The sequence below is a fragment of the Astatotilapia calliptera genome, chromosome 17 (genome assembly GCF_964374335.1).
Source record: "Astatotilapia calliptera chromosome 17, fAstCal68.1, whole genome shotgun sequence".
Taxonomy (NCBI): domain Eukaryota; kingdom Metazoa; phylum Chordata; class Actinopteri; order Cichliformes; family Cichlidae; genus Astatotilapia; species Astatotilapia calliptera.
This window is the reverse complement of record NC_137438.1, coordinates 32,895,789-32,921,575: the sequence shown is the minus strand read 5'-3', so window position 1 is coordinate 32,921,575 and position 25,787 is coordinate 32,895,789. Positions and strand designations below refer to the sequence as shown.

The following is a 25,787-nucleotide window of genomic DNA, read 5'->3' as shown; positions in this document are numbered from 1 at the left end:
CCAAAACTTGAACGTTGCGTTTTATGGTTAATTTATTGAGTTTGGCAAGCAATAAACAAAAATCAGTTTTTACTCTTTCCTGTTGCTTCTGCTCTCGTAAAAAATAAATAAATAAAATAGGCCCACCCCAGTGCATGCTGGTCCTATACTAGTCCTAGTACTTACAGAAAATGGCCCTACAGTTCATCCTGGCTGACTTACAAAGATAAACAAATTTCAAAATAATAAAAATAAAGAATAAATGGCTCCAACACTCTGGCCCCTAATTGTGCATACAATCACAGTTACTTCAAAATTCTTTAAAAAAGGAGCTATTCCCTCCGGCATGTCCTTAATCTTCATTGATGATGTTACTTCTTCAAGAGGATGCTTCCAGTAGCAAAAGAAGTGTTGCCACTGGCCTTTCCAAAACACAGGTCTCTGTAGCATCTGCAATCAAGACAATATGTCCAGGTATAAGACATCTTTTAGTCCCCTGCTATTTTTGTCTTTCTTGCATCAGAGGTATGTCTTTAGAAAGCCATCTTTTCCAGAACAGCTTTGCCATGTACTGTACCCATTTCCACCTTTTCCTAGCATGAAGATCACATTGATCAAACACTCCTGGTGGCAAAATTGGTTTGTTTTACAGCAGCAACAAATAATTGGGTGCGAGTGCTTCAAGATCATTGAGTCACTGCAAACTCTGGTAAAGGCTCTGTCGTTCAATATAGCTTCAGCTTCACAGAGGACTGTTTGGAGGCCTTCATCTTCCAAAGCTTGTTTTTTGAGAACTGAGACTAAAATACTCCTTATGGAACGAATGAGACGCTCCCACACATCACTTTGGTGAGATGCTGCCGGGACATTAACGTCCCATTTGATGCCATCCTGAATAAAAGCGTTTTGAATTTTAGCATAGTTCAGCTCAGCCAAGCTCTCTTTCAGCTCTCAATTTGCACCAACAAAATTTTTAGCATTATCAGATCTGATGGACGAAACTGGGCCTTGTCTATAGATGAACCTCCAGACAGCATTTGTACAGCAGTCTTTACTGAGTGTTTATGCAATTTCCAGATGTACTGCACGACTGGTCAAACAAAGAATAAGAACCCCATACCTTTTAAAGAGACTTTGTCCTTATAGACCACTCCAACATTTGTGAACGGAGCCGTGTCTGGCAGGACTCTCTCTGCGCCATCTTTTGTTCAACAAACTTTTCTTTGTTGCGTGTACACATGATACAACAAGAGATTATTTTCTTGGCAGCCGAATTTGCATTTACTATCCAGTCTTTTTGTCTTAGTTTTGACAGGATGTACGCTCTTCCTACATGTGCCAAGTTTTGACGGAAATGCCGTAAAATCAATGTTAACACATTTATTCCCCTGCATCCAATGCTGGGTCGAGCTTGAAGGGAGAACTTCCCCTTGGAACCTGCTTTGAGGCCATTGCTTATTAAAGCCATTTCAGTTTTACATTTCTGTTGTTGTGCATGCTGAATAACAGCTTGTTCTGCTTTGGCCAAATCTTCTTGAGTCAGATTTTCCCATTCTTGTTTCCATTTCTTTCTTTTGACTTTCCAGATCATTTTCATTCAGATCTGCAACAACAAACTCTTTCCTCTTTTGTCCCAGCAACACCAAGGTCTCTTTCAGCTTTAAAACCAGGCTACTGAGATTTGAAGTTTTGTCCAAGATGAGAAGTAATGAATCAGACAGTTTGTAGCATCTTGTGATTCCTTCACAAAAAATGCTCACTGTCAGGTCCTTTGTGACCTCTGGGTCATTTGTAGGAATTGCACTGTGATCCACATCCATTTTAGGCCATTCCTCTGACTTCTGGCCTATTTATTCATCTCCTACATTTGAGAAAATCCTCAGCTTTCATGCCTCTGGATGCGTCGTCTGCATGGTTCTCCTTAGAGGAAACATATCTCCACTTATTCACATCTGTTGCTTCTTGAACAACATAAATTCTATTTGCAGCTAAGGTATTAAATCTTCTGGCTTCCTTGGAGATGTATTTCAGTACTGTTGTGCTATCAGTTCAAAAAACAGATTTTTCAAACTTTTCCTGCAACTCTTTTTGCAGAAGTTAGTTCACTCAAACTGCAAGAACTGAAGCTGTCAATTCCAGCCTGGAAATTGTAGTTTGCTTAAAAGAAGCAACTCTAGCTTTTCCCAGGTTAAAGGCAGCATTTGAGATGTTATTCTTTTCCAGTTTTAAATATGACACTATCCCATAACCATCTGGACTTGCATCAGAAAAATGATGAAGTTGTGCTTTATCTGGTCTTCCAGTGGAACTTGGTTTAAGAAAGCATTCCACTGAATCAGCTGGAGCTCCTCCACCCAATCACGCCCCCGCTTAGAGGGAGAGTGGGGAATAACTTCGTCCCACTTCAAATTTTGTCAACAAAAGTTCTTGTAGCAACAGTTTAGCTGGCATACTGAAAGCAGACAAAATTCCCAAAGGATCATGCAGTGAGCCGATCACAGACAAAATGCCCCTTCTACTTGGTGGACGATCCTGCGGAGAGTTTCTGAACTTGAACTAACCCAGTGCTCTCTCAATTGGAAATTGATCCAAATCCAGACCCTTGATTTCCTTTGCTCTTCTTTCCTTTGGGATTGAGATGTGCACTGTGTGACTGTTGCTGATCCATTTTGAAAGCTCCTCCTTTAATGCAGATATCAGCCTCTGCAGCATGCGCACTGCCTCTTCTTGTGAAGCAACAGATTTTAAACAGTCATCCACATAAATGTTCCTTCTCACAGTATCCATCCGTAGTGTGGTTATTTTAAATATAAGAGAAAGAGAAAACTCTAAGAATATAATAATTATAATTAACAATAATTAATATAGCCAATACCGCCACCAAGAGATACCAGCTTTTGAAGCTGGACAGCACAGCCCTGTTTTAAATACAGTCAGAACAACAACACCGGGCTGCTTGTCAACAATTTAGACGTGGATGCAAGATGACATGGAGCATGTTATAGTTTCCTTTTTAATATGATGGACTGAACACAGGCGGTATCTGCTTTTGTCTATGCAAAGGTGAATCTATTTCTATCTGTCTCTACTGTTTCAAGATTTAACTGAAGTGTGCTCAACTGTAACTGTCAGGATATGTTTATCCCAGCTCTCATAGGGCAATGAAATTAAACTGACTTATGAAATGTTCTTTGATTAGGTACACATTGTGAAGTTCATCATTTTCTTACAAATAAAACTATAATGACAAACTCACATGCATAAGATGAGAGCACACTGTTGTTATTGACTCATCATTATTCTCAGCTGTCAGACCATCTACAAGACTAGATAATGTTTGACAACCGGGAAGCACTTTCTCTTCAGAGCGGGACCACGGCAGCCTTGTCCCTGGTGGACGAGGAGAAGCCTCCCATCATCCTGTAAGCAGACCGATATGGGCCAAAACCATCATCCGGGGAGCTGTCCTGGCTAATAGCCCTCCCCCAACACGACTGCACCCAGTAAACAACAGTGGAGATACACTACTCCAAAATTAGGCAGAGGTGCACCTCTGTCCTTATGATCACATGCATTGTCTCCTATTGTCACCACATTACACAACCTATCAGATACCTCACTTCTACACATTCCTTCTCATCATATCTGGGGCCTCCTCCATTGCTCTGCAGCTTCCCTTTAAATAGGTCCCGTGACCAGCTGATAGCCCACCTCAGGACACACCCACGCCTCAGCAGGTGATTGTTATTAGGCAATTTGTAGGAGTCCTTTAAACCAGTCCTTTATGCTTTCATTGCTCTCAGGCACCATAGTACTTTGGAACATAGTTCTGACAAATGCAGACAGAGGTTCACCTCTGGAGCCTGAGAGCAATGAGAACATAAAACGCATGCACACAAGAAGGAGACGGGTGGTGGTTTAAAGGACTCCTTCAAAAAGCTACTTGTTGAGGCAAAGGTAAGCAAGATCAAACTCCTCTGTGGAGTTTACTGAAGGACACAGATCCAGATGTACAAATAAGATTTGTGAAATGGTGACTGTGATGCATACATTTCTCTATAAGAGGCACAGCTATAATCCAAAGAATGATCAGGAAGGGGTCTTATGCAAACCTGAAATGAAAGATGAGTGAAATGTCCTGTGGTATTTTTTTAACTGGCATGATGGACAGATTTTGCAAACAGGCCAAGACTTCCTGTGGTGGTGGAGGACCTCCCTCTGGCTGAACGCAGTGACTGGTGTGAGGGTCAAAGCCCAGAGCTTTGAACACTTCCGAGCTACAACATAACAGAAACCAAAAGATTTCAGGGGGTCAGCAGAATGAACAAAAAACAAGCTACACTTCACCAAAGTGTGGTTTTTGTCCTGGCAAATTAGTTCATGTCACCAAGCATGGACTTTTTAATAACTGGGCTGGATTATTTTGTAATTTGTCAATTTCTTCCTCCACAATTAGAAAGATTTGGCTGTTATTTGCATTTTTGTTTTTTGTTGTTGTTGTTAGTTTTTTCTTTTTCTTTTTTTTACAGCCATCATCATTATTAGAATCAATGTAGTTTATTAATCCCCGGGGAAATTATGTAAGAGACTTTACTCACTTTAAGTTTTTTTCCCCAATACTACAGTGTTACAGCGGAATGCGACCACTTTTGAATTGATGGCGACATAGTTATTTAACTAAATCACAGCATATGTGCTGGTAAGTAATCCTAATTTGGTATCTGTAGTATAATCACCAGTGGAATCACAACACTCCAATAACAAAAACAACCACCTTAGATGATACAAATGAGAAAACATCCTCTCAAACACAGTCCATGCTTCCTGGTGAGAGTCTTCGTTCTTGTCGTCATCCCTCATGACATCACAGGTGGATTCTCCCTCTGTAGGAAGATTTGGCTGTTAAACAAAAATACATTTTAAAAAAAATTGCTAATTAGAAAATACATACTTGTCTCTGGGTAATGTTTAGCTCATTATCAGACTTTTTAAGACCATAAAAATACATACCTTCCTGAGTACAGGCACAATATACATGACACAAAGAGACACAACAACCATAGTACATCATTAACTATTCATGTGGCTGCAAACAGTCATAACGTAAACATAAATCAATTGAATTAGGTCTTCAAATGTGCTCACTTGACATTGCAGGCTCATCAAAATGGCGAGAGATCGCTTTTGGAACCTGTGTTGATCTTATATTAAAAGCCTCCAGAAGCTCTAAGACTCCTTCAACGGCCACTGAGACAGCTCCACGGTCTGTCTCACTCACTGTTTTACCTGAGAACGAACACACACACAAAAAAAAACTGACTTATGGTTGTGTAATGTGGTGACAGTAGGAGACAATGCATGTGATCATAAGGACAGAGGTGCACCTCTGCCTAATTTTGCAGGGTTGCTGTATTACTGTTACAGTCAGGCGTGCCTTATAAACTTTAAACTGTCCATAAACATACATATAAACAGGAAAAAGAACTGGTGTGAATTTGAAAATAGAATACGAGCACAAAGTGACAAAGGTCCTACGCCTACTGCTTACATTATAACATAATATTGACACAGCAATGCCCTTGACAAGTTTACAATGTATATTATGGTGACTTTAATTTCTTGAGAAAGTGTTAGGTGTTAGTGCCACCTAGTGTCTGTGCAATGAAGTCAAGTAATGACAAAATGCTTCCTTTAATTGACAAACTGAAAAGAAGACAATTCTGTTGTAATGGATAGAAAGGTTTACCTGTTGCTGTTGTTTATAAGGGTGACATTTATTTATCAAGTCAACAATTTGCCCAACAGCCTGTCAGTCAGCTCTTATATCAGCTAATGGAGATTTAAGTAAGTAAGTGAAATTATATTTGTATAGAACCTTTCGAGATAAAAATCACAAAGTGCTTTAGAAAAGATAAAACAAAACTGAACCAAAAGCAAGTTTAAAAAAAAAATGAGTTTTTAGCTGTTTTATTTTTATTTATTTATTAACCTTTATTTAACCAGGAAGATCCCATTGAGATTAAAAACCTCTTTTTCAAGGGAGACCTGGCCAAGATAGGCAGCAGCAGATGTCTCACAGTTACAGAAATTACTCAAACACAGGCAGCAACAACACACATGCAACAATAAGTGAAAGAATACAAATAAAATAAAAATAAAATTCAATAAAATTCAAATAAAATAAAAAGTCAGTTAAAATGACAATCAATCTAATTGAAACAGTTGCATGTTATGGACTTGGCCTCAAGGATTCGTAGTTTAGATTTAAAATCACTTAATGAAATGAATTCAGTCATTTTCCATTCCTTCTGCAGTTTGTTCCAGGCCGAGGGTGCTAAATGGACAAAAGCTCTTTTACCAAGTTCAGTTCGGGCAAATGGAACAGAAAGCAACAAGTAACCATGCGGACGAAGAGAATACCGACCAGCATGTTTCATTACAAGCAGGGAACATATATAAGAAGGCAGCAACCCAAGTATCGCCTTATATATAAAACTGTATAAATGAGAGTTCCTCCGACTTACCAAAGCAGGCCATCCTACCTGAGAGTATAACTCACAGTGGTGAGTCTGAAATTTACAGTTAGTGATGAACCTCAGACAAGCATGATACACAGAATCAACCATTCGAAGACATTGAGCAGAAGCATTCATATATAGAATATCACCATAATCCAGCACAGGCAAGAATGTTGCAGCAACAAGCCGCTTCTTTGTATTAAAAGAGAAACACAACTTATTTTGAAAATAAAATCTCAGTTTTAACTTCAGGTTTTTCACAAGATTCTCTACATGTGGTTTGAAGGTAAGCGAGTCATCAATTAAGATTCCCAGATATTTATAGGTGTGAACCAACTCTATTTTATTACCTTCAAGAGTGGTTACTGATGGGATTGTTTGGGCTCGTCTCCTTGATTTAGAAAACAACATGAGCTTTGTTTTGTCTGCGTTGAGAACAAGTTTAAGCTGATGTAATGAGTGCTGGACAGCAGAAAAGGCTTTCTGCAAGGAGTCGATGGCTTGGACAAGAGTTGAACCACAGCTGTAAATAACTGTATCATCAGCATAGAAGTGCAAGTTTGCATCTGGCACATGTAGACTAAGATTGTTTACGTAAATGATAAATAGAAGGGGACCTAATACAGAACCCTGTGGCACTCCGCTGTGCACTGTAACAAAGTCAGAACATAGACCGTCAGATTTAATGCACTGAGTCCTGTTACTGAGGTAGTTTGAGAACCATGCCACTGCTCTCTCAGAGTCCTGACTGGAAGAGTCTAAGTTTTAAAATACAATGATCAACAGTGTCAAATGCTTTTGACAAATCAATAAAAAGGGATGCACAGTGTTGTTTTTTTATCAAGTGCAATAGTAATATCATTTACCACTCTAATTGCAGCTGTGATAGTACTGTGATTCTTCCTAAAGCCTGATTGATATTCAGATAAAATGGCATTGATGTGCAAAAACTCCTTTAACTGCTCACACACAAGAGCTTCAAGAACTTTAGCCAGCACAGATAGATTAGATATTGGTCTGTAATTAGTTAACACTGCTGGGTCGCCCCCTTTTAATAGAGGAACAACAAAAGCTGATTTCCATACTGAGGGAATTTTATTCATGTCCAGTGTGAGGTTGAAAAGTGTTGTGAGAGGCTCTGCTACAAAATCAGCTGCCAGTTTCAAGAAGTAAGGATCTAGTAAGTCTGGCCCTGGAGATTTTCTAGGATCTAACAGTTTAAGAGCTTTACAGACCTCCTGCACAGAGAAAGGAACAAAGTTAAATGGCTGACCAGTGTACACCGGAAGGTTTGTGCCAGATTTTACAGAGACTGGGTTCAGAGAGTCAAACAAAGAGCCAGAAGATATAAAGTGCTTGTTAAAACAATTCATAATCTCCTTCCTATCATAAACAGGAACAGAATCCTTAAAAACATAGGTGGGTAGAGCGTGGGAGCTTTTACTCACTGAAAGAGACTTAATGATTTTCCAGAACTTCTGTGGATTATTTAGGTTCTCAGTGGTGACAGACAGATAATATTCTGTTTTAGCTTTCTTAATAGAGGAAGTACATCTGTTTCTTAGTTGTCTGAAAAGAAGCCAATCACTGGGGTAGCCTGTTTTCCTCGCTTTGGCCCAAGCCAGGTTACGCTCATGAATGATATCTGCCAGCTCTTGGGAGAACCAGGGGTTTTCACGACCTTTTATCCTATATCTTCTTAATGGAGCATGTTTATTCACAATTTGCATAAACCCATCCTTAAAGAATGCCCACGCTAATTCTACATCAGGGATCAATCCTATTTTCTTCCAGTCATAATTTGACAAATCATGATAAAATGCTTGCTCATTAAAATGTTTAAGAGTTCTTTTAAAAATAATACGATGTTGTGACTTGGCCACTTTAGTATTTCTAATAGCATCAACAACACAGTGGTCACTTAAGTCGTTACAAAAGACACCCAAAGATGAAAATTTATGAGGAACATTTGTCAAAATCAAGTCAATCAAGGTAGACTTTTCGGGGCTTTTGAGATTCGGCCGAGTGGGTAAATTGACCAGCTGGGTAAGACTGATAGAATCACAAAAAGATTTAAAATCATCTGAAACAGTTTTGAGCCAATCCCAGTTAAAGTCACCAGCTAGAACAAGCTCCCCATAATTTAGTCTGGACAGCAAAAGGTTTAAAGAACGCAGAGCTTCTGTGGAGGCAGAAGGGGGTCGATAGCAACAAGCAACTGTTATGCAAAGACCCTTTGCAACATTCACATTCAGAGCCAAAAATTCCAATTGTTTGCAAATTGATTCTGATAGAACTATTGTAGCATCAAATTTTGACTTAACATAAGCAGCAACACCACCACCTTTCTTAAACCTATCGGTGCGATAGATATTGTAGCCAGCCATGCTAACATGTTCATCAGATATATATTTAGACAACCAAGTTTCAGAAATGAGGACAATATCTGCATCTGTTGATTGAACCCAGATCTTGATCATATCCATCTTGGGTAACAAACTGCGCACATTAAGATGAACTATCTTCAGCCCAGGTGAGGATTTAAATTCAGATGGTGTCTGGCTACATTGCAGCTCAGGGCCTGGGTTAGGTTGCACATTACCAGATAAGAGCAGTAGTAAGACGATCAGAAGTCTCTGCTTTGTACTTATTGATTTTGACATGTGAAATGTTGACACAAAGCAGGATTTTTCGTAACTAATTTTGTAATTGTACAAAGCAAGAAGGTTTTGAAGATGAGGTAAATCTTTCTGTAGTTCAAAATGATTAATGTCCTGTTCCAAATACATTGGAAATTGTACAGGATGTATAGCAGCAGTGACGCATGTAGATCTGGGAACCATGTCACGCAGAATGGGGTCACTGTTAAATGTTCTCATCTTAGAAAAATTGAGTGTCCAAAAGTCCCCCACGGCCAGTAAGTGAAGAAAATATAATCTGATCAAACATTATTCAGCTTTAAATATTGTTCAGCTTTAAAGTTACTGTGCAACTGTGTAATAAAAATGTGCTCACAGCTTTAAAGTTACTGTGCAACTGTGTGCTCACGACTTTGGCCTTGAGAGCGATAAGAAGCGATCGCCTCATCCTGCAGGCGAAAGATATCTGCAAGCGAAGAGACTAGAACACTCAAGGCCGCTTTCCTTTTATGGAGTTGTTTTTCTGCTAATGCAGCACTTTCCTCACAACCCCCTCCTTAGGTTTTAGAGAATATATACCCATCCTCACAGAAAATATTAGGAATCTCTTGATGTGAGCTGTTTTTGAGAGGTTGTCTCTGTCTCAATAAAAGTTCACTGATTCCCCCATCTGCTGCAGGTGTCCGGTTGTCTTCATTCTCCGCCAGCCTGGTTAAGTCAATTCCTCCTTAACATCTAAAAGAACCTATTTAATGAAGGAAGACGGGTTCACTTTGTGTTTAATATTATTCTATTGCTGTTGTTGTTTTTTTTATATCCTTCAATTGGCGTCACGGAACAGGATCCGCTCCAGGCCAAACTGGAACGGGGGGGAGGACATCAGCCGTGGTCTGAGTGAACGGAGTTTGGACAAAAGCTGTGTGCACACAAAAACAAGGTAAGCAGACCTTTTATTTCTGCTATATTGAACATTATAAAAATACTTAGTGTCCAAACTCCTAGTAATTCATAACCAAAATTGTCTGGCTTACTTAAGGCTTGCTGAGAATCAGACAAGTGAATAAGAGATAAGTGAATAAGAAATAAGTGAATAAGTGAATAAAGATAAGAGTGAACTGAGGTCTGACCACGGTTGCGGCCGACGGGTCGCTCTCCGGTGTCGGATAAATACCTCAGCAGGTCTGGGACCTTGAAAGGGTTTATTAGTAACGCCTTTCTAAACAAATTAAAAGGTTAAAGGCCTTGAGAATATTTTTTAGTAATATTCTCTAAACTACAGAAGGGTTAGGAAGGCCCAGAGGACTTTATTAGAAAAGATCCTCTAAAACTTAAAAAAGAGAAGTACTGGTTGGAGTCCAAAAGGAGAGGTCCCTTTGATCAATAGGAGAAAACGGATCTCTTCTTAAAACCCCGATGATTTTAGTGTTTTAAAGGTTTTGATGTTCTGTTTGATATTGGACACACATAAATACACGCTGAATGCTTGCTGTGGAACACTGGGCAGGACAGTTTGGTTCTCCGTGTTCACAGATTACACAATTAAAGGAACTAGGTTCCTCTTTTGGTTAAAATAATACACCACACATAGAATTTTTTTTTACACATTTATTACATACATAAGGAGGGTAATGAGTGACTGCAGGTAATGTATGAAGTGTGAATGAGACGTGTGAACAAGGTGACAACCAACTAGCACCCCTATCAGGAAGCTCTAGGCAAGGTTACCCGCCAGACTCCGGTTTGGTAGAAGCTTGGTAACACCTGAAGGGATATTTCAGTGCTGACTCACCTTTAAAGCAGCGCCCCAGCTGATTAGTGCCTAACAGAGGCAGAAACCCAGCTGGCCCAAATTCTCCTTTAAAATCAATAAAAGAACACTCCTCCATTGACAGAAAAATGGATGGAGAATTAGATCGACAAACTAATGATGATGGTTGGGGTCCCGGTGTTATTCTTAGCACATTGGGAGAACAATTAACATGTGTTGAGACAGTCATCAACTCCACACACCAGCCTAAAGAAGCAAAAAAGCAGAAAGAGTCATTGAGGAAAACAGCTGAAAGGTTAATGAAAGAAAAGGGAAAGAATGAGGGGAGTAGTGGTAATTGGGGAATAATTTGGCAGAATAAGGCTATGCAGGCAAAAGAGAAAGAGGAAGAAGCCAACTCAGCAGCAGCAGGTGCAGGTGTGATAAGCGGGGTGAGACACAGAAAGGAAGCAGATAAGCACGCAGGCCGCAAAGCTAAATTTAATCACTGGGTGTGTTTATGGGAAACTGCAAAACCACACATGAAGAAAAATAGGTCTCAGCCACCTCCCTATTCTGCCTCAGTCCAGACTCCTCCCTCGGCAGGCATATATCCGGTACTTAATATCTCTGGTGGAATAATGACTATTGGAGAAGAACCGCCCGTAGCTCCAACTCCCATAGATACCAAGCATTTTTGCCCAGGAAGCTCCTCTCTGTCGGCGACACCCTCAGCTAGTAGTAGAGCCCCCTCTTCCATCTCCCATTGTTCTGGAACCGGATCTGAGGGCCTAACTGACCCATTTGCGAGCGCACCATTTGCGGTTCGAATGAACAGACAGGAACCCACTGAACAACAATTAACTGATCTAGAAGCAGCATTACGCAGCTGCTTAAATGAACGTAGGTCAGTGGTCCAGGTGAATAATCGTGTTGCGTCAGCCCCTCTTTCCCGGTCCAACCCATTTGCCAGCACTCCCGTCGCTGTTAAAGGAGATCTGACCGCTACTGCAAAAACTGAGCCTGGCACTTCACCAAATGTCACAGTTAACATGTCTTTGGTGGGCCGTCAGGATCCGGAAACACAGATGAGTTTAGCCCACGTTTTTGCTGACACTGCTACCCCACCAGGCGGGGGAAAAACTGAGGATACTGATGATGAACTCAGTGACCTTAACAATACACCCCCCTCTACCCCTCACAGTTTAGGATATCAGACTAGATCTAAGGGCCCTGTGCCTCAGCCTCCAGGCATGTTTCCCCTGGTCCAGACTAAAGCGCAACGTAGACCAGTGTATCAACCTTATTCATTCGGAGATGTCCAGGCCCTAGTGGACAAACTCCCTGACATAATGGAGGGAGGGAATGCCTGGTTAGCTGGTTTGGATAAATACACAGCTGGACAGGACCTCGCACTGGGAGATTTTAGAGCTATTATAACTAGGTGCACATCCCGATCTCAGGCAGCGGATCTGGAACAAAATGCGGGTACTACCACGCATGAGAACGAGGTGCCACTAATGCAGGCCTTGAGGTTTATTGGACCGGCCCTGCGCAAACAATTCCCACCCAAAAATCAAGGCACCTTACAGAAATTTAAATGGGAGGAAAAGCAAAATCCCACCCATTATCTAAATCAGGCTGTTGAAGACTGGGTGAACCATACAGGTCATCACCCCAGTAGGACTTGTTCACAGAGCATGTGGTTTAGAAGGGCGGTGCTGAGGGGCATTCCGGAGTCAGTAAGCCAGAAAATGGAGGATAATCCTGATTTGCAGGACTGTGACTTTGCAATCTGGAAGAAACATTTGATTTTTAATCTTAACAAAGTGCAGATTAAGTCTGATGATAAAGCGGAGAGCGTCGAAGATTTACAGTTGCAACTGTTGAAGGTTCAGCTGCAGAAAGCGAAAAACGACCTGGGTGGAAAAGGTGACAAGCCTAAAAAGCAGCTTGTGGCCGCTGCGGCTCCCCCTCCTGGTCCAGTTGCCCCTGATTTGTATCCGAACCCGTGGCCAGCTGATCCACAGCCCCCCCAGTATGGTGCTTATCACTCACCGGCCCCTTATGGGCAGAGAGGTTCCCCATTTGGAGGAAACAGAGGTGGTTTCAGGGGAAGAGGTCAGATGAGAGGTGGTAGGGGAGGCCAGATGTATGTTTGTTTCCGGTGTGGACAACCTGGACACTGGGCTAAAGCGTGCCCTTTGAACCCGGCTGCTGGAAGAGGCAGGGGAGCCCGTGGTGGGCCCTATCAGCAACATGGCCACAGAGGTGGACCTCGTGGTGCTTTAGTTGAAGTGCCCCCGGCCCCACAGATGCCTGTGATGGGGTGGGAGTACTACGAGGGTGGTCCCCAGCTATAGGACACCCCACAGACTGCCCAGGACAGTGAAGGGACAACGGCGGACCCTATGCTGTCCGTAACTGTAGATAAAAGAAGAAGCAGCTTTTTAGTGGACACTGGAGCTACGTACTCCACCATTAAGGATGTTGCTCGTGAAAGACTTACTGACAGAGTGACTACAGTGGTGGGCATATCTGGGGAACCTAAAACTCTGCCTTACACCGTGCCTCTCCCCACAACGGTTGGAGATCAGACTTTGTTACACAGCTATGTTTGTTCAAAACAGGCGCCTGTGAATTTACTGGGAAGAGACTTGTTGATTAAATTAGGAGCCACAATACTCTGCTCTTCACAAGGCCTAACTGTGACTCTCCCTACTGGTGTTGTGCTTCCCTGTTCTAATGGGCCAGAGGGAGGTGGTCAGTTTCTGCTGCAACCCTCCTCCTGTTTAGCGGACTCTGCTGACATCTACTGGGCATTATTGGAAGTTGAAACACCTGCTGAACCAGGAGTTTGGACTGCTTTTCAGCAATGGCGGCCGTGGCTCTCACTCCTGCATCCTTATGTCCCTCCCCCTGACCCACCTCATGTTACACTGTTTTATGACAGGCGTGACACCACCTGGTACCAGCACATGTTCCAAGAGCAGTGTGAGGGGCGGGCTTGGTCTTTGAACATGTCATGCATTTTTGCGGCACCGGAGGGAGTGGCAGCAGCGGTTACTTTTACAACAGATCAATTACAGTGGTACATGATGTCTGATGAGGCAGCTCCCCATGTGTCACTGGCCTTACATCCTGGACACCAGGCTAAGGAGCTGGGTGGAATGGTTAAACGTTCCCTTGCGGCCACTGACTGGACACCTACAAAACTCCCACAGGTTTTGTTTTCTCCATCTACCAACACATACCAAATTTTAAATGATTGCTTTAATTCCTCAACACTGCAACATAGAGTGGTCAGCGGGTCACATGGCAGAGAACACACAGACCACTGTGATGCTGCGCCTTTACTCGACTCTCTTCCAGATTGTTTGTGGTCCCTTGGACCCACAGATGTAGGTTTAGTTGATGTGGAGCCAGTCTCTTTTCAACTGTCATCTGCTACCCCTTTGTGGCAGCCTCAGTACCCACACAAACCGGAGGCTGAGGCTGGGATTGCAGAAACAATTTCTGGTTTGGTCACTGCCGGTGTCCTGGAGCCCTCCTGCTCTAAGTGGAACACGCCCATCCTACCCGTTGAGAAAAAAGGCACGGGGAAGTTCAGAATGGCACATGATTTGAGAAGGATTAATGCCTTACTTGGCACTCCTACTTTGCCTGTGCCTAATCCTTATGTTGCCTTGACCAACCTCCCACCATCTCATGCCTGGTTCACCTGCATTGACTTGGCTAATGCCTTTTTCTGCCTCCCACTTCGTGAGTCACTGCGTGACATTTTCTCATTTACATTTAGAGGCCGACAATGGCGTTACACTCGCTTACCACAGGGATTTGCCCTCTCCCCAGGACTGTTTAATCAGTGTTTGAAAGAACTTTTACAAACCTGCCCACTACCATCTGACTGTATGTTAATACAATATGTGGATGACATTTTGCTGTCTGCCCCCACGGCTGACATCTGTTTGGAGGCCACCAGAGTGGTACTTCAACACCTGGCCAACACAGGTTTTAAAGTGAGCAAAACCAAACTACAGATTGCAAGAAAACAGGTTTCTTTTCTAGGCCGCATGGTCTCACAGTCCGGTATTTCCTTGTCCCCAGAACACAGGAACTCCATTTTGCACCATCCAAAACCTCTAACTGTAAAAGACATGTTGTCATTTTTGGGCCTGACTGGTTACAGCAGGACCTATGTCCCAGACTATGTTGGCCTTACTTCCCCTTTGCGCGCTTTGGTAAATGAACAAGGCATGAGAAACCTCTCCGCTCCCCTCTCATGGACTACAGAAACAGAACAGGCGTTTATAAAGTTAAAACAACAGCTTTCTGTCGCCTCTGACCTTGCTGTGCCAGATTATGCTTTGCCTTTTCATCTTGATGTTTCTGGAACTGGAACCCATATTAATGGTATCCTGTTCCAGAAAAAAGGGGGAGAGAGAAAAGTGTTGACATATGTAAGCGTAATGCTTGACAACACTGAAAAACGCCACCCACCGTGCACACAACACGTTTCTGGACTTGCAAAAATCATTCAGAAAACAGCACACATAGTGATGAACCACCCACTAAAAATTTTGACATCACACAGTGTGGTGGCCTACGTCTCTTCACAGGCCTTCACACTCACGTCACTCAGGCAGAGACGCCTCAGTACCATTTTGGAAGCACCACACATCACCTACTCACATGAAGGCATAAACATGGCTGATCACATGGGATCAGGGGAACCACATATGTGTGAAGAGGTTGTGCAGGTACAGGAGAAAATCAGGCCAGATTTGCAGGCAGAACCTCTAATGGATGCAGAAAAAGATTGGTTCACAGATGGATGTTGTTTCAGAACTGAAAGTGGAATGTTGAAGGCTGCATGGGCAATAGTGGAACAGACAGACATGAGATGGAAAACAGTGAAGGCAGAGCAGTTGACAGGACAACAGTCTGCACAGAGAGCTGAACTGAGAGCGGTGATTGAAGCCTTAAGGATGGGAAAGGGACAGAAAGTGAATATATACAGTGATTCAGCTTATGCTGTGGGAGCAGTGCATGTGGAGCTCAAGCAGTGGCTAAGAGCTGGTTTTTTGACAGCCAGCGGAAAGCCTATTAAACATGAGATGGAAATGAGGGAATTAGCGGAAGCACTGTTGTTACCTGTTAAGGTGGCAGTGGTAAAATGCAAAGGACACAGTGCCGGATTGGATTTAGTGGCATTAGGTAACAAACAGGCCGACTTAGTAGCTAAGCAGACAGCTGGTTACTTACCCTCCCTGATTATGGTAATGGACCCAGAAGCCACACCCCCTCCAGAAAGACCACCCATACAACTAGGCCTAGCCACAATCAGAGAGTTACAGGACAAAGCCAGCCCCCAGGAAAAATCATTATGGGTAACAAGAGGGGCCACAAACACAGACGTCTGGCGTGGCCCAGATGGAAGGCCCATTCTACCGCCAGGGGTCAGACAGACAGCAATGGAAGAGGCACATGGAGTGGGGCATGTGGGACCTGCACAAATGATGAGAAATTTAGCCGTCTGGTGGCACCCTTATTTAAAAGACATGACAAAATACATGGTTAAAACCTGTAAGGAGTGCAACCAATTTGGAATCAAGCCCGCCTTCAAGCCAATAGCAGGGTACTTCCCCATCCCACTTTGCCCAGGGAAAGAAATAATCATTGATTACACAGACATGGTGGACAGAGTAGGTAGTTACAGGTACCTGCTGGTGGCTGTGGATGCATTTTCAGGTTGGCCAGAAGCCTGGCCGACAGCAAGTGAAAACAGTAGAACTGTGGTGAAGTGTCTGATTAATCATTATATACCACAGCATGGGTTTCCCGAGGTCATAAGGTCGGACAATGGTTCACATTTCAGGAACCACGATCTGCAGAGGGTTGAAGCCGCATTAGGTTTGAAACATAAGTTTGGCTCAGTTTACCACCCCCAGTCCCAGGGGAAAGTGGAAAGGATGAATCAAACTCTAAAAACTAAATTGGCTAAAATCTGTGCACAGACCAAATTAGATTGGGTTAAAGCATTGCCTCTTGCATTAATGTCCATAAGATGCTCAGTAAATCAAACCTCTGGTTACACTCCATTTGAGTTGGAGCATGGCAGGCCTTTTCCTGGCCCCTCCTCTCGCCTGTTAATGTCGGATGAAGCTGATTCAGACCTCGATCCGAGGACATATTATAACATGCTCCGCAGTTTTGTTGCCCAGTATTCCTCACAGGTCGCTGAAAGAAACCAGCAAGAGCTAAAAGAGGCGGCTACACCTGGAATGGACTACGTCCTCCTGAAAGTCACAAAGAGAAAGTGGGCTGAGCCTCGCTGGACAGGCCCTTACCGCATAACAGAGCGGACCTCCCACGCTGTCAGGCTCGAAGGTAAAGGTGACACCTGGTTTCATTACACACAGTGCGCTGCTGCCACCGAACCAGGAAGAACCTTGAGAGAGGTGCAGAAGGACCTGTCAGAAGGAGCTGCAACAGCATCACCAACCACTTGAGGGAGCCAAAGCTCAACCTACAAGCCGGCTGGTTACAAAAGGGGGTGTTCTTCACACTGAACTAAACATTTTTATTTTTTTATTTTTAACATCTTTTATGACTTTGCTTTTATATTGGCTTGAGTTTTTAAGATTTACATTTTACATTGCAATAGTTTTAACCGCTGAAAGCTCATTTAAAGTTGTGTCACTGATACTTTTTGTTGCTCTTTAACTCCTAGAACACGCCCTTGGCGAGGTGGGGGAAACTGGACCACCTTTCTCTGCCCCATCATCCTCTATTGGACGACATCCAAGCTAAGTAAACATGTCTTGGCCCTTTCCCCCTGAAATGACAGGCAGGCAAAGATGTTGCGTCTTTGTTTCCTTCCTGGCCCTGGGTCTCATTCCCATTGGCATAATCCTGATCTGTGAAGGGCCCCCGACACTTCTGACACCTTCAAGTTCAAAAGCTTCGCCCCTTTCTGAAAGTCCCAATCTGACAAATGTAGCCCCTAGGGTCTTGCCCACCACTTCCTCTCCAGTTTTGCCCACGCCCGATCCAGTTAGAAAGAAACGAGACACGGTTACCTCCTGTACCCCAAGCACGACTAGAATGATTACTCTTTGTGTCCCCAACAATAAAAGTTGGGTAGTTGAAATAGATTTCGCTAGCTTCCCAGTCACTCCCGTCACCAAAGACCAAGGGGGGGATCTTTTTAACCTGGCAGTACATCTCTCCTCCTCAGTGTGGTATATAACCCTGGGAGGTTGGCATCAGTGGAAGTGGTCCAGTTTAGTGTCAGAAACGGACCTGGATTGGTCAAAGTACTCTAGGGGTCAGGCTTTGCACTGGAGAAACCAAAATATGCTCAGAATAGCAAAAAAACCGGATCTTTCAGGCTTAATTTTTACCCTAAAGGATCTGGCCTTGACCTCCTGTCAACAATTTATAATTGCCCCTTGGACTGATCGCACCGCCCTGTATTGGCAAATGGAAATATGCCCTAGCGTTGCTGCAGTTCCAAGCTCTGTAGTTAAAGATGATAATCCCACCTTTAATGGCCCTCCGGTGACATATACAAACGGGGGGAGAAATGGCCGAATACGCATTGTAGACACAAATAAAATGTCTAAAGATGACCTCTTCCAAATTCTAACCGGTATTTCTGGAGCAACAAACAACTGGTTACTACTAGCTGAACAAGCTGCTGACACGACGGCTTCCGACTGCATAGTATGTATGGGAGCCCGCCCCACTTTACGAGTTGTACCGGCGCCAGTCAATAGTGCATGCCTCCTGCATCTTATGAACAATACAAAACGAGGTCATTGCTCATATCTGGAAAATCACTTTCCTAAAACTCAACGCTCAGTCTCTAATAAACCACCTTTCTTTTCTTCAGATGTAGCTGTGAACAATTTCACTTGTATTAACCTGACTGGCAATGCAGTAAAACTAGGTAGCTTGAACTCTTCTTGGTGCACTGAGATGACTGTTATGAAACCAAACTTCCGACCTACGGCTAGGGCTGATTTGTGGTGGTGGTGTGGCAATAACAAGTTATATGATGGTTTCCCTCGGGATGCGTCAGGTCTTTGCGCTCTCATAACTCTTATTTTACCTGTTTTAGTCACTCCAGTGGATCTCTCTATAGAAGTACACGAAGTTAGCCTCCCATCCTCCTCTGAACGCCGCTCTAAACGTTCTCTAATCCCAGGTTCAGCTCATAATCCAACCTATATTGATGCTGTAGGTATACCCCGTGGGGTCCCCGATGAATATAAACTGCGAGACCAGGTTAAAGCAGGATGGGCCTCGATACTTTGGATGGTTGAAATAAATGCGAATGTAGACAGAATTAACTACATTCACTTTAATGTGCAACTGTTGGCTAATTACACTCGAGATGGTTTTGAAGCTGTGCATGCACAGTTATCTGCCACTTCCCTAATGGCTTTCCAAAACAGGGTCGCAACGGATTTTCTCCTCGCAGAAAAAGGCGGAGTCTGCAGCCTTTTTGGTCAGGAGTGCTGTACCTATATCCCCAATAACACAGCTCCTGATGGTTCCCTCACTAAAGCTATTACTGGTCTCACAGCTCTTACTGTTAAAATGAAGGAACACTCGGGCGTTGATACTGCCATGTGGGACTCTTGGCTTAACATGTTTGGCAAATATAAGGCCCTTGTAGCTTCCATCCTAGTTTCCATCTCAGTTTTTGTTGCTATCCTAGTCACCTGCGGTTGCTGTTGTATTCCATGCATTCGATCCCTCTTCCAGAGACTGATTGTTACAGCTTTCACTCCTGAGGATAAGGATCTCGCCCGGCAGATGCCTTTATTGGCTAGTCAACTTCCCACCTCCTCGCCAACGGATGATGAAAACTCTGATCGTGAGGGTGACGAACATTATCGTCTTTCTCTTGTTTAAATGCTTCTAGAATGGTTGTTTCTCTGTGGTGTTTTGTATTAGGTTTGTTATTAATTGTTTCCCTCACCCAACTCCTATTGAAGGATATATCTGGTTGAACTGTGTCTGGTCGGGTTGTGAGGGTTAAGCGATGTTCTCAGGGTCTCCGGACTTAAGCCTGAGCGAATATGTACTCCCACCACTGGATATGAATTGTTTTATTCCACACCCCTTCCTCACATTTTACCATATTCACTTTTGAATGTCCTTAGCAGTTACCGTTCTGAGTTTATTTTACAGTTGATTTATTCTTTCACATTTTCACGTTTATATCTCTCATTTTTATAGTATACTCTGTACTCTCCACATTTTTATCATTACTTATGCTTTTTGGTTGCTGAGTTACAGGAACTGTTGATTTTGTGTCACTACCCTGGTTGCACTAACTCGTTGTATCCGTGTGTGCAGGACAGCTGTTACTGCTTTCATCGGGAACCGAGACTGCTTGCAGCCGACCCCTGGGCAGGGTGGTGCCTGGACTCTTTTCTCCTCATCTGCAATGACAGATAAATACAAATGATAAGACCCGAGGAGTTTTTCGAGCCAGGCTTCGACACGTCTCTGTGTTCCTTTGAATGTTACTTATTTTTGTGTGTTGACCCATTTAAGATGGGTCAAAAGGGGGATTTGAAGAAAATATAATCTGATCAAACATTATTCAGCTTTAAATATTGTTCAGCTTTAAAGTTACTGTGCAACTGTGTAATAAAAATGTGCTCACAGCTTTAAAGTTACTGTGCAACTGTGTGCTCACGACTTTGGCCTTGAGAGCGATAAGAAGCGATCGCCTCATCCTGCAGGCGAAAGATATCTGCAAGCGAAGAGACTAGAACACTCAAGGCCGCTTTCCTTTTATGGAGTTGTTTTTCTGCTAATGCAGCACTTTCCTCACAACCCCCTCCTTAGGTTTTAGAGAATATATACCCATCCTCACAGAAAATATTAGGAATCTCTTGATGTGAGCTGTTTTTGAGAGGTTGTCTCTGTCTCAATAAAAGTTCACTGATTCCCCCATCTGCTGCAGGTGTCCGGTTGTCTTCATTCTCCGCCAGCCTGGTTAAGTCAATTCCTCCTTAACATCTAAAAGAACCTATTTAATGAAGGAAGACGGGTTCACTTTGTGTTTAATATTATTCTATTGCTGTTGTTGTTTTTTTTATATCCTTCATAAGCAAAGTAAAGTTATTAAAAAAGCCATTATCCAAAACACAATGATTGTTGATGCTGAATTAAATAGGCTGCACAAACCTAGGATGGCAAGTAAGGCTCCAGCCAAAAGTTCGGGTCCTGGTGGCTTGCTAGCAGAGGGCTTCTGCTAGCACATTCACCAATGTGGTGTAGAAGGCTTCAATCAACAGCACAGCGCCCGATGTATTGCAGATAAGCTTTTCGAGCAGCACAGGCCTTGGTGTGGTGCTGATGTCTTGCACTAGCAACACAGATGCAGTTTGTTCAGCCGGCAGCAAGGGCCCTGGGGTGGTGCAGATGGCCCCAGCCAGCAGTACAGGCCCTGGTGAGGCTCAGTTGGTTTATGCTAGCAGCACAGGCCCTGATGTGGTGCCTATGGGTCCAGCTGGCAGCACAGGCCCTGGTGAGGCTCAGTTGGTTTAGCAGCACAGGCCCTGGTGTGGTGCATATGGGTCCAGCCGGCAGTGCAGGCCCTGGTGAGGCTCAGTTGGTTTATGCTAGCAGAACAGGCCCTGGTGTGGTGCCTATGGGTCCAGCTAGGCCCTGGTGCGGTGCAGATGGCCTCAGCCAGCAGCACAGGTCCTGGGATGGTGCCGATGGATCCAGCTGGCAGCACAGGCCCCGGTGCAGTGAGATGGCCTCAGAAAACAGCACAGGCCCTGGTTGAGGCTCAGTTGGTTTATGCTAGCAGCACAGGCCCTGGTGTGGTGCAGACAACCTCTGGTAGTAGCAGAGGTCCCCCCCAAAAAAGACCACTTTCCAAGAATTTACAGAATAGTTTAAAATACTCTTAAAAAGCTTGTTAGAAAAAACTAAAATCCATTTAAGATAGTAAAAAACAAAAAATACCCCTGAGTCCACAGATCTCAAACTCAAAGAGGGAGAGTGTCAGGCTCTGGGGCCACAGTTACAAAAGCTCTGTCACCTTTCGTTTTCAGCTTAGTTTTATGGACAACCTGCAAGAACTGATCACATGACCCCAGGGACCTGCTAGGGATGTACGGATGTAAACTATCTCTGATGTTGATTTTGGCGCTTGTCCATGCAGAGCCCCGAATGTCAAAGTCATAATCTTAAAGTGGACTCTGAATTTAATGGGGAGCTAGTACAGCTGCATCAGCAGGTGCGTGACATGCGAGTAGTTAGAAGACTTGGTCAGAGACCTTGCAGCAGCATTCTGAACAACCCAGCAGATGTTCCAAGGGGGCCTTACATAAACAAGTGAACAAACAATTACAATAGTGCAAATGAGATGAAACAAATGCATGTGTAACAATTTCCAATTCAGAGCATAATACAATGGGACTCAGTTTAGCAATATTTCTCAAGTGATAAAAACAAGAGCGAACCAGAGAAACAGGAGCATAATGGAGACATTAACTGTCTTTAATTTGTTTCTGCCGTCATAAGTTTCCACTCACTGATGCTCTCTGCGTCCTGCTGCATGGACTGGCCCCACAGGAGAGGTTCCTGGCTCCTCAAGCAGTTGTAGATGTAGGAGATGGCTGGAGTTGCCAGGTGGGTCACAGAACCTGACAGGCTTCTCCTTCTTTTAAGGGAGTTCATCTCCCGAAGCCCCATCCAGGGAATGACGATCACCGGGAAGCCCAGACCTAACAGAACATGAAGTAAACACAGAATAAGAAGGTAGTACTGATTAGAGTTAATCCATAACAATATATTCTTTAAACATGGAAGTGGCATTACCTTTTCTTAATTACAATTTTCTGATCAGGTCTCTTCTAACTGTATTGATCCTGGAATGAAAAATTTTTTTGGGTGCAATTGCATGATCATGAAGCCTGCTATGAAAGCTAAATCCCCCCTTACAGTCCCAGCATGTTACTTTAGGGAACGTTAAAATGTAATATGCTGTTCTATGGAGGTAGAAATACATTTTCAAGATAAAAGGCTAAATACATTGTTTGAAGATAACTTAAGCGTTTCACTCATGACTGAAAAATTACAACTCTAGCAAAATGCCTTAACAACATTAAATGTTAGAAATCATTCTACAAAACACGGTTAATATTAGTTACGTCTTTAATAGCAGATTATAGAGTAAAACACCTCCAAGGCATGTCGCTAAAATCACATCTACAACCCCAGCAGTCTAAATATGTGACATACCAATACTCAAATGCATGCCCTGAGTTTCTGATGGCTTATTAATCTTTGCATTTATCAGCAAACTGACATGATGACAGTGTTTTAATACCATTTTAATATATTTCATGTGAAATAAATGAGTCCTATGGAGACAAAACCAAAACACTTTTTTTTTTTAGCAACAAATTGAAATTCCTGGAAACTGAGAATAAAATAGAAAAATCTTATTGAATCTGTATCTGACCTCACAGGATGTGAGGATTTGTGACATCCAGTACAAATAGTAACTTTAGTAACTTGATACTGCTAGAAAACACATTCATGCCGGTTAGACGACAGATCTGGGACGCATAAGCCAAACCACAATCGGGCCAGATGTGGCATGCCATCACATAAACAGTGCCATCATTGCCAGACCTGGCCCACATCTGGTTGACATACCCCTTACCATGCCAGTCAGCCAGCAGTGTCTGGCTTCACACTAGAGCCGGGCCAGACCTGTCTGTTACGTGGGATTGTCTATAAAAACAGAATACTGTCACCTTGGACTGAAAATATGCAGTTTGCATTTTCACTTGTTCTTCTGGCAGTTGCAAACTTAAAAGGGATTCTTGCAAATCTGGTAAAAAAAACAAAAACCATAAGCCCACCCCAGTGCATGCTGGTCCTATACCAGTCCCTTTACTTAAAGTTAATGACCTTGCAGTTCTTCCTGGCTGACTTACAAAGATAAATAACAAAACAAAGAATTAAGCAATTATTAACCTACAAATAAAACGTGTAAATATCCCAAAATAGGTGAACCAAGAAAAAATTGTGACAGTGTGTGACAGTATGCAGTTGGAGTGATTTTTAGAGAGTATCGTCTTGTTGATGGTTATCATTCTATTATTCTTAGGACTGGCTTCCCACCCTGAGGTATCACCGAGTTGACTTTAAAATGTGGAGTTTCTGTGGGGGGGTTTTTTTGGGGGGGTTTTTTTGTGTGTTTGTTTAGTTTAATCCAAAATGTGTTTTAGAAGACACAGTATTGTTTGTAATAATATTTTTAATATTACTTTGTTTTTGTTGTGCTGCTAGTTGAAGAGCTGAAGAAGGAATACCTGAGGCTTTTGCCGCTGACGGAAAGCAGCAAAGAGTTGCTCGACAATTTACAGACAGATGTAAGAAACCTCGTAGTTTGAGGTTGCGAGTCAGGATGTCCATGTTTTTGCAATCACACTAATACCTGTAGCCAATTTGAGGTAATTAGGAAGTGGTTGTTTTGCAGTTGTCTCTAAGTATTCTTATGTTCTCCTTTGACTTCCATCTCAGTTGGAGTGTTGTAGACTTCAGGGCTACCAGGACTGGAAGTCCAACATCCCAAAATCCTGCCTTTGTGCCAAAGAGTCCACTAATCTGTGTGTAAGTGTGAAAGCTAACATGCCTACACTGTGTTCTTCTGTAATAGAACCTGTTGATATAAGGCTGTCATTATTAGTAGTGTTCATTCATTATGGAGGACCAATTGATTTAAAAACACTTGAATGTTGAAATGTTGCTTCGAAGATGGGGACGAGTTCAGTGACCTCCTGTATCAGCTGCCAACTTCAAAACAATTTTAATGAGTCGAAACAAGGCAGAGTCGGCCTGGCATCACTTTGTGATTGAATGGCATCAAGTTGGCAATTACATGCAATCTGTTTTTGATAATACGGCAGTTAACTGGGATAAATTTGCAAATTTGCTCTCCACATACACCAAAATTATTCAGATTTTTTTAAAATTACAAATAAATTTTTAAACATTACTCTGGTCTCTGTTATCCCTGCTTGTCATTCTTTTTTTTTTCTTAAAATGATTATGTTTTCTAGGTGGAAACTCTTGGAGGCAGCTGGGAGGAAAATCAGACTGTTATGATTTATGAACAGGTATTAAAGACATTCTCATCAGTTTTTCCAGGAACCTTTGCAAACTCTATAAGCTGTTATGGTGTCATCTGATGCAACTGAGATGCAAATTGTTTGTTTCATCTTTAGAAAATATGTATCCTATTAAGCCTTTCCTGTTTCAGGGATGCCTTACGTACCTTGTTGAAATCCTCATGCATGGATTTAAGATTTTTTTTGGGCACGTTACTGGGATTTTTATTATTGTGGGTAAGTACAGTCGCAATCTACTAATTTAGCATAAAAGACCAGAAAAATGGAGTTTAAAGAAACCAGAGGCGAGCAAGTGTCTGTTTTCTTTGGCTTTTCTGCCCTCCTCAGTCTCTTTCTAAAATTGCAAGAGGACTCAAAGCAAGTCAAGAAACAACAGAAGATGAACAGGAAGTAAAATAATCAATCTTTGTTTCACTTTCCTGTAGATGTAGTCCCTCGTGTTGTGTAGAGCCATCTTGTGCCAGCTGAATCGAAACAGAGACACCTCGGTAGTGAACTAAGGTGCAGAGGCAAAAGCAGGCAACTGCACCACCCTCACAGAGCCTCCAGACCACTTCCGATGTCTTTGCTAGTTCTGATGCTTCCAGCAGTGATGGCCATTATTTAAGCATGCTAAATAATAAATATATTTATGATAATTGGTTATATTGAATATATCATATCCTACAACTGCATTATGGACTGCTTTATTATGACTTTCTGAATTTCAACTCAGTTGATT

The 25,787-nt window shown here is 42.7% G+C and overlaps 2 long non-coding RNA genes across 5 annotated transcripts; one reads left to right on the top strand and one right to left on the bottom strand.

Moving 5' to 3' along the window:
- Positions 1-14: 14 nt before the first annotated feature.
- On the bottom strand, positions 15-4,883 carry LOC145421327 (uncharacterized). Its single transcript, XR_013902666.1, has 2 exons — positions 4,754-4,883; positions 15-4,256 (listed from the first exon to the last, which is right to left on the bottom strand). It is a non-coding gene; the product is annotated as an uncharacterized LOC145421327 (long non-coding RNA).
- On the top strand, positions 3,669-25,704 carry LOC145421326 (uncharacterized). Of its 4 annotated transcripts, XR_013902664.1 has the most exons (8): positions 3,791-3,936; positions 4,605-4,678; positions 22,593-22,682; positions 24,225-24,307; positions 24,459-24,548; positions 24,998-25,054; positions 25,198-25,282; positions 25,492-25,704. It is a non-coding gene; the product is annotated as an uncharacterized LOC145421326 (long non-coding RNA). The 4 variants fall into 4 exon arrangements; XR_013902665.1 differs by lacking the exon at positions 4,605-4,678 and having other exon boundaries at positions 3,669-3,936; XR_013902662.1 differs by lacking the exon at positions 3,791-3,936 and having other exon boundaries at positions 4,251-4,678.
- Positions 25,705-25,787: the final 83 nt, after the last annotated feature.